We start from the raw sequence: 14,823 nt of genomic DNA, 5'->3' as shown, positions 1-14,823 counted from the left end.
CAGACAAACCCTGTTCTTTCCCCATGATCTGATTACAGTTTCCAACCAGTTGGCTCAGTGAATGGAATGTCTTATCAATGTTGCCACGGCGACCTGTCTGTAGTGAAGCGCCTGTTTGAGTTTCGAACTCAGACTAAACTTCTCTTTCGCATATTGCACATTATATCAGCCATTTAACTCAATGTGTTTTAATCATGTTGTGTTAAAATCTCTAAAACCTACAAGGGGTCCAGATACACAAACCTTTAAAAGTGGGAGGGAAAGTTGATAGTGATTTAAAACACATGGGATCCTAGGTTGTATAAATCGGGGTGCAGAGTACAAAAGGGCAGAGGTCATGTAAACCTGTACAAATCATTGGTTAGGCTGCAGTTCCAATATTGTCAGGTTTTGGAGCATCTTACACCAGGAAGGATGTCAAGGCCATGGAGAGGGTGCAGAGAGATTCACTGAGATGATACCAGGGAAGAGAGGCTTTAGTTATCAGGAGAGATTGGAGAAACTCGGGCTCTTTTTAGAACAAAAGGTCATTGGAGATCTGAGGGAGGTGGTCAAATTTGATCAGGTAAATGAGGAAAAACTATTTCCACTAGTCGGTGAGTCAGTAACTCGAGGGCATCAAATTCAAATCATCACCAAAAGGCTCAGACCCAGGGATGAACTATCGAGCGCCCTGTACAATAATGTTCGGGACGCTCATTGCCTTTCCAGATTGGTGTCTGGGGAGAATATGATGGGTTTCTCTTTGTGTTCATTTTTGTTCTCATCAAGGTGATGGATGTCAGTGCTGGGGAATGAGGTATTCTGAGCACCTAGTGTTCTACAGCACGGGTCAGATACAGAGAAAAGCTCCATCTACACTCTTCCATCAAACACTCCCAGGGCAGCTACAGCATGGGTTATATTTAGAGTAAAGCTTCCTATACACTTTCTCATCAAACACTCTGAGGACAGGTATAGCACAGTTTCAATACAGATTAAAGCTCCCTCTATATGCTCCCATCAAACACTCCTAGGGTAGGTACTGCATGGGTTAGATACAGAGTAAAGCTTCCTCCACACTGCCCAATCAAATACTCCCAGGGCAGGTACAGCACGGGTTAGATACAGAGTAAAGCTCCCTCTACATTGTCGCATGAAGTACTTCCAGAGCAGGTACAACATGGGTTAGATACAGAGTAAAGCTCTCTTTACACTGTTCTGTCAAACACTCCCAGGACAGGTACATGGACATATAATTGATACATTTGCTGGATACCGAGGCTAGGAGGGGTATTCTGGAAGGTATGGGGAGCTGAGACTTGTCTGTGGGAATAACTGAAGGTATGAGAACTAAAATAAACTAGATTAATGATCGGGTGTTAGTTGTGGCTCAGTGGTAGCAGTTTCATCTCTGATTTTGTGCGTTGTTCGCTCAAGTCCACCTCTAGTGACTTGGGCACAAAATCTAGGTTGACATTCCAATGCAGTATTGAGGAATGCTGCACTGTTAGAGCTGTCATCTTTGGATGAGCCGAGGCCCCATCAGCCCTAGACCGATATCACTAAAACAGCTTATCTGGCTAATGCTGTTCATGGCAGCTTGCTGTGCGCAAATTGGCTGCCACATTTCCTACATAACAACAGTGAATGCACTTCAAATGTACTTTGATGTTGTTGTCCTTCATTGGCTGTCAGGCACTTTGGGACATCCTGAGGTCAATTAAGGTGCTACATAAGGACAAGTCTTTATTGAACAAAGGAGAACAGGCTCAAAAATGGAACAATCGTGTTGCCCAAAACTCATTAGGTTTGTAGACAGTTTACTCGGTGGGTATTTAGTCACTACAGTCGCAAAAATTTGGTGGGACTTCGAGTATTGAAAGAAAGTCATTGATAAACGTTACGTTTAAGCCAAAGAAACTTTATTTCCCAAAGTAGAATTAAAGTGCAATGTATAAAATAGCACTTGTGCTCGTATTACCCGTTAACAGAGGTGATCAATCTCCACCACTGGTGCCCTGCTTTAAGCTCCTAGCTTAAGGTCCGGCTTCTCTCGAGGGTGGTTCCTAGGTTCTTGCTGCCTAGGTGGGGTTTCCCCTCTTGGTTTATACTATTCTATAATCTGTCCCATCTCTTTGATTACACATTCGTCTGTGCCCTGATGATTAGTTTATACTTGTTACTGGCTATGCTAAGGAAGAATTGATTAAACTTCAGTTTCAATTGGTAATTCATTTCTATGTTCAAGGCACCTTAACCTTACTCTCGGGTCTTCCCATCTCTTGTTGCCATAGCCTGCATATTTCTGCGAATCGGTAACAGGATATCAATTAGTCTCTCATTTTGGAGAAATCAAGGAATTGACACACTGTGTGTTTGAACCAAAGCTGATTTATTTGTTAGATATCCAGCCCAGTTATAGGGAAAACAAAGCCCCATTGTCAGAATGAACATGTTTCCATCCTGGATGTGATTAACAGCAGAATCCAACCCCTGCAGTCAGTTGTGAACTCGTTGGTGTGTTAGAAGGTTGGATGGATCACACACGGAGCAGGTGAACGGCCTCTCCCCAGTTTGAGTGTGTTGGTGTCTCATCAGATTATTTATGCTTTTGAAGCTTTTCTCACACAACATTTAAAAGGCCTCTTATTGGTGTGAAAAAGTTGGTGTGCAGTGAGGTCAGATGACTGAGTGAATCTCTTCCCACAAACAGAGCAAGTGAATGGTCTCTCTCCCGTGTGAATATGCATGTGTTCAGTGAGGTGGGAGGAACAAGTGAATCCCTTCCCACACAGGGAGCAGGTGAATGGTCTCTCCCCAGTGTGAACTTGGTGGTGGTCAGTGAGGTTGGATGAACATCTGAACTTCTTTCCGCATTGAGAGCAGCTGAGCGACCTCTCCCCAGTGTGAACTTGCTGGTCTGTCAGCAGGTCGGCTGAGTTAGTGAATCCCTTCCCACACTCAGAGCAGGTGAACGGCCTCTCCCTGCTGTGACTGCACCGTTGAATTTCCACCTGGGATGGGGAACTGAATCCCTTTCCACACCTCCATGGTGTGGGTGTCCTTGTATATCTCCAGGTTGGACGATCAGTTGAAGCCTCGTCCACTCACTCACACAACACATGTACGGTTTCTCCCCGCTGTGAATGGCGTGACGTTTTTTCAGGCTGTGTAACTGGTTAAAACTCTTTCCACAATCAGTGCACTGGAACACTCTCACTCGGGTGTGTGTCTCAGTGCTTTTCCAGTCACATTGATGTTTAAAATCTTTTCCCAAAACCAGAAAAGATAAACATTTCTCCTTCCACGTTCAAAGGCTGATGACATTCAGGTCCTGATGATTTGAGAGACTCTGTCAGATGTTGACGTCATGTTTGGTTTGAATTTCCCATCTGCAAATCCACCCCTTCTAATACCCTGTAAAAAGGAGTTTACAAAAGTCAGCACTGAAAGTACAGGACAGAAATTCAGAACAGACAATTCTAGTTTCTATGGAACATTCTTCCCTGTCTTGTTCCCCCAAAGCTGTAAATCCCCATCCCACACATTCTCCCTCCTTCCTGTGCTGAAATCCAAACCCATCGCACCTGCTTCAAAGTTTTCCCTTTTAGTCGACTTCTCTCCCTTCCTTGAAGGTGCTGACGCTGACTGGGTTCAGCTCCACACAACTGATTCCCCTTCCTCTCCACCCCTGAAAGTGATGATTCTAGCTGGGTTCATAGAAACCTAGAAAATAGGTGCAGTAGTAGGCCATTCGGCCCTTCGAGCCTGCACCACCATTCAATAAGATTATGGCTGATCAGTCCCTCAGTATCCCTTTCCTGCTTTCTCTCCATACCCCTTGATCCCCTTAACCGTAAGGACCATATCTAACTCCCTCTTGAATATATCCAGTGAACTGGCATCAACAACTCTCTGCGGTAGGGAATTCCACAGGTAAACAATGCTCTGAGTGAAGAAGTTTCTCCTAATCTCAGTCCTAAATGGCCTACCCCTTATCCTAAGACTGTGTCCCCTGGTTCTGAACTTCCCCAACATCGGGAACATTCTACCCGCATCTAACCAGTCCCGCCCCGTCAGAATCTTATATGTTTCTATGAGATCTCCTCTCATCCTTCTAAACTCCAATGTATAAAGGCCCAGTTGATCCAGTCTCTCCTCATATGTCAGTCCTGCCATCCCGGAATCAGTCTGGCGAACCTTCGCTGCACTCCCTCAATAGCAAGAACGTCCTTCCTCAGATTAGGAGACCAATATTCCAGGTGAGGCCTCACCAAGGCCCTGTACAACTGCAGTAAGACCTCCCTGCTCCTATACTCAAATCCCCTAGCTATGAAGGCCAACATACCATTGGCCTTCTTCACCGCCTGCTGTACCTGCATGCCAACTTTCAATGACTGATGAACCATGACACCTAGGTCTCGTTGCACCTCCCCTTTTCCTAATCTGCCGCCATTCACATAATATTCTGTCTTCGCGTTTTTGCCCCCAAAGTGGATAACCTCATATTTATCCACATTATACTGCATCTGCCATGCATTTGCCAACTCACTTAACCTGTCCAAGTCACTCTGCAGCCTCTTAGCATCCCCCTCACAGCTCACAGCGCCACCCAGTTTAGTGTCATCTGCAAACTTGGAGATATTACCTCAATTCCTTCATCTAAATCATTGATGTATATTGTAAAGAGCTGGAGTCCCAGCACTGATCCCTGCGGCACTCCACTAGTCACTGCCTGCCATTCTGAAAAGGACCTATTTATCACGACTCTCTGCTTCTTGTCTGCCACCCAGTTCTCTATCCACGTCAGTATATTACCTCCAATACCAAGTTCTTAGATTTTGCACACCAATCTCTTGTGTGGGACCTTGTCAAAAGCCTTATGAAAGTTTAAATACACCACATCCACTCGTTCTCCCTTGTCCACTCTACTAGTTACATCCTCAGTTCTACACTCACTGGTTCCTCTCGCTCTCCTCCCCTGAAAGTGCTGACTCTGGCTGGGTTCAGTTCTACACTCACTGGTTCCCCTCGCTCTCCTTCCCTGAAGGTGCTGACTCTGGCTGAGTTCAATTCTACACTCACTGGTTCCCCTCACTCTCTCTCCCTTGAAGCTGCTGACTCTGGCTGGATTCAGTTCTACACTCACTGGTTCCCCTCACCCTCCTTCCCAGAAGGTGCTGTCTCAGGCTCTATCCCTGATCCAATATTCTGTCCTTCCCGACTTGCTTTCCCTCTGTAATATCTCCCATTTTTGGTATGGGAGTTCTCCTAGAAATGTCACAATTTCTTCTTCATTTATAGGCGCTCCCTCACCAGTCCCCATTTCTCCTTCATTTACAGACACTCCCTGACCTGTCACCAGTTCCCAATTCATTTACAGATGATCCATGACCAGTCACCATTTCCCCTTCATTTACAGACACTACCTGACCAATCTCCATTTCTCCTTCATTTACAGATGCTCCCAATTTCTCCTTCATTTACAGACACTCCCTGACTTGCTGGGGATTTCCCAGCACTTCCTGGTTGTCCCGGAGTTTGTGTTTTAAACTACCGGGTAGTGAGAATCATAGAAATTTACAGATGGAAGGAAGCCATTTCGGCCCATCATGTCCACGCTGGCCAACAAAGAGTTATCCACCCAATCCCACTTTCCGGCTCTTAGTCCGTAGCCCTGTAGGTTACGGTACTTTAAGTGCGCATCCAAGTATCTTTTAAATGTGGCGAGGGTTTCTGCCTCTACCACCCTTTCAGGCAATGAATTCCAGACCCCCACCACCCTCTGGTTGAAGAAATTTCCCCTCATATCTCCTCTAAACCTCCCCCCAATTACTTTAAATCTATGCCCACTGATTGTTGACTCCTCTGCCAAGGGAAACAGGTCCTTCCTATCCACTCTATCCAGGCCCCTCATAATTTTATACTCCTCAATCAAGTCTCCTCTCAGCCTCCTCTGTTCCAAAGAAAACAAATCCAGCATCTCCAATCTTTCCTCATAGCTAAAATTCTCCAGTCAGGCAACATCTTCATAAGTCTCCTTTGTACCCTCTCTAATGCAATCACATCTTTCCTGTAATGTGGTGACCAGAACTGCACTAGTTCTCTAGCTGTGACCTAACTATTATTTTATGCAGTCCAAGCATAACCTCCCTGTTGTGGGGAGGTGGATAATGTGGAGTGTTTTCTCTCGAGCCTGAACCTACACTCAGTGTGTGTGAAGCCTGCGTCCCCCGGGTTTATTAACCTGCTCCCTCTGCCCATCTCTCTCACCTGCTGCCTCACCCGCAGTCGCCACCCACGCATGCTCAGCTCACACTGCCTGGGTGATTGAAGGCAGCTCCAGACCAATAGTAAGAGCGGGGCAGGGTGGAGGACCGAGCGGACGGACCTCCAACGAATCGGAGTGTGTAAAGGGCGGGGCTTTCAGCACCCAGTGGGCGGGGCTGAGCCCGGATCTCCCTCATTGGCTGAAACTCTGCATAATTTTTAAAGCTGATTTCTCTTAAACTCCAGGTGAAAACTGGACCTTTCTGTTGTGGCTTTAAACAGATGGAACCCTGTGGGGTGGAGCAAACATTGCAACATTTGTAGTGAAATGGATTCATTCAGGACAGACAGCAGGGATTATTTGGGGAAATAACACAGTTTAGTGAGAAAGGAAATATAGTGGATGTTGTGTAGATGGATTGTCAAAAGGTGTTTGATAAAGTGCAGAACAGGAGGCTTGTTGATCAAATTACTTCTTCTTAGGCAGTCCCCTGTGGTCAAGGATGACTTGCTTCCACACCATTATGAGCTCTAAGGTGACTAGAGTCCTATGTGGGATCTATAGACTCTATCACAGGTGGGGCAATTTGTCTTGATTTGTCTTGCATTCCTTCTGTTCGTTTGTACTTGGCTTCCATGTGCTCCCGACGAAGAAACCTGAAGTATTCGGCGCCTTCTCGGATGCTTCTCCTCCAGGAGCGGTCTTGAGCCAGGGATTCCCAAGAGTCGGTGAGGATGTTACATTTTTTCAAGGAGGCTTTGAGGATGTCTTTGAAGCACTTTCTCTGCACTCCTGGAACTCGCTTGCCGAGAAGGAGCTCGGAGTAGAGTCCTTGTTTCGGGAGTCTTGTATCAGGCATACGGACAATGCGCACAGCACTGATCAAATTAAGACTCACAGTATTAAAGGGAGTGGGGCAGCGTGGATAGGAAGTTAGGTAAGGGGCAGAAAACAGAGAGTAGTGGTTAATGGATGTTCTTCAGACTGGAGGGATGTAAACAGTGGTGTTCCCCAGGGTCAGTGTGGGGATCATTGCTCTTCTCAATATAGAGAAATTATCTGCACTTGAGTATATGGGGCACAAGATCAAACTTTCCAGATGAGACCAAAATAGGGACCATGGCCAACTGTAAAGACTGTAAGTGACTGCAGTGTGATATACACAGGTGAGTAAATGGGGCAGATAGATGTCAGATCTACGACATGCCAAGAAATATGAGATGATACATTTTATAAGTTAGAAAAAGATAAAATGTACATTTAAATGGGAAACATTTAAAAGGAGTGGAGGAGTAGAACAGCAAAGAGGTGTAAGATTTAATGCTAATGCATTGTGTTATTAATGAGCAGATTCGAGAGTCTAGTGTCAGCAGCTTATTAAGAAATATAAAATGAGCATATTCTCTGTCCTCCAGCGTATCTTATATTGAGCCATCAATCAGAGTAAACATGCAAGTCCCGCGTGTCCACAGTAACTGACACGAGGTCAGCCCACTGGCTGGAACCTCAGGCGCCCTGAGCTTGATCTCTGGTGTCTCCAGTCCTGACTGTCCCCTTACATCAGTCTCCCCCTCACTTTTATACCCTGCAGTGATCCATCTCTGGCACCGGACTCCTCTTTGTCTTCTCTGCTGGGTTTTGGCAGGAAGCGAGGAAAAGACAGCTGGAACTTCTCCAATCTGTGATTTACAAGCACACTTTCCCTGGTTCCCAGCAGTTACTTTTCGACAGTAATTTTCTCATTATCCCTAAACTACCCTGACTGCTGTTAGTGGTTATTTCTTATGGTTTCACAATTATAGGTATAAACATCACACATTATAATCTAATCTATTCTATTACTCACTCTGGTTTAAGTTTATAATGTGGTTAATAACAGACAAACCCTGTTCTTTCCCCTGATCTGATTATAGATTCCAACCAGTCAATTCACTGGAATGGAATATCTTATCAATGTTGCTATTGCGACCTGTCTGTAGTGAAGCGCCTGTTTGAGTTTCTAACTCAGACTAAACTTCTCTTTCCCATAATGCACATTATATCAGACATTTTCTGTCATATGAATTATCGCCATTAGTAGCTCAAAAACATACAAGAAGGTCTTGCATTTATACAGCACTCTTCACAACCTCAGGACATCGCAATGTGCTTTACAGCCAATTAAGTACTTTTAAAATGTAGTCACTGTCAGTACTGTATTGTAGGAAGCAAGGGATCAGACACACAAATCTTTAAAAGTGGGAGCACAAGTTGATAAAGTGGTTTAAAACACATTGACTGCTAGTTTGTATAAATAGGGGTGTAGAGTACAAAAGGGCAGAGGTCATGTAAATCTGTACAAATCATTAGTTAGGCTGCAGAGTCGGGGGGGTGGGGGCAAAGGGGAGAGGGGAGAGAGTTGGACGAGGAGAGAGTCGGGGGGAGAAGAGAGACAGGGGGCGGGGGGAAGAGAGTGAGGGGGGTGGGGGGGCGGTGGTTAGGATGCCCAGAAGTGTATAACCAGGGCTATCAATATCTGTAGCAGACCTTCCTCTACTTTATATTCTAGCCCTCTAGTCACAAAGGTTAATATTTCATTAGCCTTTTTGTTTATATTTATTTTAAACACTCCCAGGACAGGTACATCACGGGTTAGATACATTGCCCCATCAAACATTTCCAGGGCAGGTACGCGGACATGTTATCGATACCTTCCCTGGATTCAAGACTAAGAGAGGAATTCTGGAAGGTATGGGGAACTGGGACTTGTCCATGAGTGTAACCGAAGGCATGAGAACCAAAATAATCTAGAGTTAGAAAGGAGAAAACATCACAAAATGGAGCAGTCTGTAACAAGACATAAATTTGCCTCCTCTTATTTTCCAGAAATCAAGAACCTGACACACTGTGTTTGAAACAAACCTAATATATTTGACAGATATGAAAATATTAATTTCCAGCCCAGTTATACGGGTTATTAACATCAGCAGAAACAAATGCCAAATGCCAGAATGAACATGGTTCAGTTCTAGATGTGACTAACAGCAGCAATAACAGCAGAATCCAACCACTGCAGTCACTTGTGAACTCGCTGGTGTCTCAAAAAGTGGATGACTGAGTGAATCCCTTCCCACACATGGAGCAGGTGAACGGCCTCTCCCCAGTGTGAACTCGCTGGCGTGTCAGAAGATCCCTTATGCTTATAAAGTTTTTTTCACAGTCAGAACATTTAAAAGGTCTCTTACCAGTGTGAACAAGTTGGTGTGAAGTGAGGCTAGATGACAGAGTGAATACTTTCCCACACACAGAGCAGGTGAACAGTCTTTCCAGTGCGAAGTCGCTTGTATGTCAGCAGATAGGATTGCCAGTGAATCCCTTCCCACACACGGAGCAGGTGAACGGCCTCTCCCCGGTGTGACTGTGATGATGGGCCTCCAGCTGGGGCGGGATATTGAATCCCTTACCACAGTTCCCACATTTCCACGGTTTCTCCGTGGGGCGCGTGTCCTTGTGTATCTCCAGGTTGGATGATCAGTTGAAGCCTCATCCACACACACAACACGTGTACGGTATCTCCCCTCTGTGAATGGTGTGATGTTTTTCAGGCTGTGTAACTGTTTAAAGCTCTTTCCACAGTCAGTACACTGGAACACTCTCACATGGGTGTGTGTGTCTCGGTGCTTTTCCAGTCACACTGATGTTTGAAATCTTTTCCCACAGACAAATATTTCTCCTTCCACATTCAAAGGCCAATGATATTCAGGTCCTGATGAATCGAATGACTGTCAGATCTTGATGTGATGTTTGGTTTGAGTTTCCTGTCTGCAAATCTCCTCTTCTAATACCCTGGAAAAGGAGTTTGCAAAAGTCATCATTATAAGTACAGGATAGAAATTCAGAAGAGACATTCTATTTTCTATGGAACATTCTTTCCTTCTAGTATGTGATTTTAAGTATTATATAAACTTAATCTGTGAACCTTGACTTTAATGGTCCAACAATCTGATTGATTTGGGGAATAGAAAAAACATCTCAACATTGATAAAGCATCCTCTAACATCTCCAACTGAGCTAACTTGCATTAACTACATTACAGGAAGGATGTGATTGCACTGGAGAGGATACAGAGGAGATTTACGAGGATGTTGCCGGGAGTGGAGAATTTTAGCTATGAGGACAGATTGGATAGGCTGGGTTTGTGTTCCTTGGAACAGAGGAGGCTGAGGGGAGACCTGATTGAAGTGTATAAAATTATGAGGGGCCTGGATAGTGTTAAATCCAAGGGAGATTGTAGTCGAGAGAGATGTTTGTGTCAAGCATTAGATCCTAAACACGATCTTTGTTATAACCATGCATCAATTGTGGATACAAACCTTATTTGCATATAATGTTGGAAACTGTTCTCTTTCCATGATAGTACCTACTCAATTAGCTTATGCCATGCTCTTGTAGTAATCTCAGGATGCTAGTCAGAGTAGGAATCGCAGGATAACTCAGATGAATACGTGGCTTGAGCAGTGGTGCAGAACGGAGGGATTCAAATTCCTGGGGCATTGGAATCGGTCCTGGGGGAGGTGGGACCAGTACAGACCGGACGGTCTGCACCTGGGCAGGACCGGAACCAATGTCCTAGGGGGAGTGTTTGCTAATGCTATTGGGGAGGAGTTAAACTAATATGGCAGGGGGATGGGAACCTATCAGGGAGACAGAGGGAAACAAAATGGGAGCAGAAGCAAAAGATAGAAAGGAGAATAGTAGAAGTGGACGGCAGAGAAACCCAAGGCAAAAAACAAAAACGGCCACATTACACCAAAATTCTAAAGGGGCAAAGTGTGTTAGAAAGACAAGCCTGAAGGCTCTGTGCCTTAATGCGAGGAATATTCGGAATAAGGTGGACGAATTAACTGCGCAGATAGCAGTTAAGGGGTATGATGTCATTGGCATCACGGAGACATGGCTCCAGGGTGACCGAGGCTGGGAACTCAACATCCAAAGATATTCAGCATTTGGGAAGGATAGACAGAAAGGAAAAGGAGGCGGGGTGGCGTTGCTGGTTAAAGAGGAAATTAATGCAATAGTAAGGAGGGCCATTAGCCTGGATGATGTGGAATTGGTATGGGTGGAGCTGCGGAATTCCAAAGGGCAGAAAACGCTAGTGGGAGTTGTGTGCAGACCACCAACAGTAGTAGTGAGGTTGGGGACAGCATCAAATAAGAAATAAGGGATGTGTACAATAAAGGTACAGCAATTATCATGGGCGGCTTTAATCTACATATTGATTGGGCGAACCAAACTGGTAGCAATGTGGTGGAGGAGGATTTCCTGGAGTGTATTAGGGATGGTTTTCTAGACCAATATGTCGAGGAACCAACTAAAGAGCTGGCCATCCTAGACTGGGTGATGTGTAATGAGAAGGGACTAATTAGCAATCTTGTTGTGCGAGGCCCCTTGGGGAAGAGTGACCATAATATGGTAGAATTCTTTATTAAGATGGAGAGTGACACAGTTAATTCGGAAATTAGGGTCCTGAACTTAAGGAAAGGTAACTTCGATGGTATGAGACATGAATTGGTTAGAATAGACTGGCGAGTGATACTTAAAGAGTTGACGGTGGACAAGCAATGGCAAACATTTAAAGATCACATGGATGAACTTCAGCAATTGTACATCCCTGTCTGGAGTAAAAATAAAACTGGGAAGGTGGCTCAACCATGGCTAACAAGAGAAATTAAGGATAGTGTTAAAGCCAAGGAAGAGGCATATAATTTGGCTAGAAAAAGCAACAAACCTGAGGACTGGGAGAAATTTAGAATTCAACAGAGGAAGACTAAAGGTTTAATTAAGAGGGGGGAAATAGAGTATGATAGGAAGCTTGCAGGGAACATAAAAACTTGACTGCAAAAGCTTCTATAAATATGTGAAGAGAAAAAGATTAGTGAAGACAAACGTAGGTTCCTTGCAGTCGGATTCAGGTAAATTTATAATGGGGAATAAAGAAATGGCAGACCAATTGAACAAGTAGTTTGGTTCTGTCTTCATGAAGGAAGACACAAATAACCTTCTGGATGTACTAGGGGACCGAGGGTCTAGCGAGAAGGAGGAACTGAAGGATATCCTTATTAGGCGGGAAATTGTGTTCGGGAAATTGATGGGATTGAAGGCCGATAAATCCCCGGGGCCTGATAGTCTGCATCCCACAGTACTTAAGGAAGTGGCCCTAGAAATAGTGGATGCATTGGTGATCATTTTTCAACAGTCAATCGACTCTGGATCAGTTCGTATGGGCTGGAGGGTAGCTAATGTAACACCACTTTTTAAGAAAGGAGGGAGAGAGAAAACAGGTAATTATAGACCGGTTAGCCTGACATCAGTAGTGGTGAAAATGTTGGAATCAATCATTAAGGATGAAATAGCAATGCATTTGGAAAGCAGTGACAGGATCGGACCAAGTCAGCATGGATTTATGAAAGGGAAATCATGCTTGACGAATCTTCTGGAATTTTTTGAGGATGTAACTAGCAGAGTGGACAAGGGAGAACCAGTGGATGTGGTGTATTTGAATTTTCAAAAGGCTTTTGACAAGGTCCCGCACAAGAGATTGGTGTGCAAAATCAAAGCGCATGGTATTGGGGGTAATGTACTGACATGGATAGAGAACTGGTTGGCAGACAGGAAGCAGAGAGTCGGGATAAACAGGTCCTTTTCAGAATGGCAGGCAGTGACGAGTGGGGTGCCGCAGGGCTCAGTGCTGGGACCCCAGCTCTTTACAATATATATTAACGATTTAGATGAAGGAATTGAGTGTAATATCTCCAAGTTTGCAGATGACACTAAACTGGTGGCGGTGTGAGCTGTGAGGAGGACGCTAAGAGGCTGCAGGGTGACTTGGACAGGTTAGGTGAGTGGGAAAATGCATGACAGATGCAGTATAATGTGGATAAATGTGAGGTTATTCATTTTGGGGGCAAAAACACGAAGGCAGATTGTCTGGATGGCGGCAGATTAGGAAAAGGGGAGGTGCAACGAGACCTGGGTGTCATGGTTCATCAGTGATTGAAAGTTGGCATGCAGGTACAGCAGGCGGTGAAGAAGGCAAATGGTATTTTGGCCTTCATAGCTAGGGGATTTGAGTATAGGAACAGGGAGGTCTTACTGCAGTTGTACAGGGCTTTAGTGAGGCCTCACCTGGAATATTGTGTACAGTTTTGGTCTCCTAATCTGAGGAAGGACATTCTTGCTATTGAGGGAGTGCAGCAAAGGTTCACCAGACTGATTCCAGGGATGGCTGGACTGTCATATGAGGAGACTGGATCAACTGGGCCTTTATTCACTGGAGCTTAGAAGGATGAGAGAGGATCTCATAGAAACATATAAGCTTCTGACGGGACTGGACAGGTTAGATGCGGGAAGAGTGTTCCCAATGTTGGGGAAGTCCAGAACCAGGGGACACAGTCTTAGGATAAGGGGTAGTCCATTTAGTACTGAGATGAGGAGAAACTTCTTCACTCAGAGAGTTGTTAACCTGTGGAATTCCCTGCCGCAGAGAGTTGTTGCTGCCAGTTCATTGGATATATTCAAGAGGGAGTTAGATATGGCCCTTACGGCTAAAGGGATCAAGGGGTGTGGAGAGAAAGCAGGAAAGGGGTACTGAGGGAATGATCAGCCATGATCTTATTGAATGGCGGTGCAGGTTCGAAGGGCCGAATGGCCTACTCCTGCACCTATTTTCTATGTTTCTTTGTTTGCAGAGGAAGATATCTAAGAATCGGGCTGAGCGCACGCACACAGGAGGAGGGCCCGCACAGTTAGGTCAGCTCACCGAGTTGGAGGAATGCGCTGTGGCACTGGCCGGCAACCACACTCACTCGGCCACCCGTGGTGAGGCAGAGCCCTCCTTTGTGTCATGTGAGTAATGCGTCAAGCAGTGTTAAAGTAATGTAACGTCATTTCATTATAATATACGAATGATGGCATGTTATGCATGCAGCTATCCTGATTCCCATGCAGCCTCTGTGCTACTCTCAGGTTGACAAGAGAGAAGTGCAGGAGCAGGTGATCTGGCCATCTGTCCCCTTCTCTATCCGCTCCCCATAAACCTTCACTCCCTTATCATTCTGTCTATCTCCGGCTGATCCAGCCTCCACAGCTCTCTGGGTCACTGAATTTCAACTCGGATTTACCACCATATGTACTACCGTGTGATGCGTTATTATGTAACTCTCTGGTCTCATTTATTGTAGCAGTGATGCTCCTCCTTCATATGCCAGCACAGCACAAGAATGTGTACTCTTCTGTTCTAATAAATTCAATAAGCTCAGTTGTGTTTTGCAGGTCCCACAACACCAATGCGAATACGCAGTGAGGAAAGATCTGTACCTGAACCTGCACCATTGCAGGTGGTTCTCACCACGGAGGAGAATGTTCCCTGGGTTGTATTCGGACCCGGGGCCGCACTCGGTGTTTTTGCCCTCAGAGTTTCTTTAACCCGCTCCCTGGAGATCGCTCTCCTCCTGCGTCACCATCTGGCGCCTCCGCCCGACCGCACCTGCTCAGCTCACACTGCCTGGATGATTGATGTCAGCTCCGGACCA

The 14,823-nt window shown here is 45.3% G+C and overlaps 1 long non-coding RNA gene across 1 annotated transcript; it reads right to left on the bottom strand.

Annotated features, from left to right (window-relative positions):
* Positions 1-2,750: 2,750 nt before the first annotated feature.
* Positions 2,751-14,786, bottom strand: LOC139269946 (uncharacterized). The gene is made up of 3 exons (XR_011594373.1): positions 14,609-14,786; positions 9,478-10,078; positions 2,751-3,399 (listed from the first exon to the last, which is right to left on the bottom strand). It is a non-coding gene; the product is annotated as an uncharacterized lncRNA (long non-coding RNA).
* Positions 14,787-14,823: the final 37 nt, after the last annotated feature.

The sequence above is a fragment of the Pristiophorus japonicus genome, chromosome 1 (genome assembly GCF_044704955.1).
Source record: "Pristiophorus japonicus isolate sPriJap1 chromosome 1, sPriJap1.hap1, whole genome shotgun sequence".
In the NCBI taxonomy this organism is placed as follows: Eukaryota; Metazoa; Chordata; class Chondrichthyes; family Pristiophoridae; genus Pristiophorus; species Pristiophorus japonicus.
Note: the sequence above shows the minus strand (reverse complement) of the source record. Positions and strands in the feature narration are given on the sequence as shown.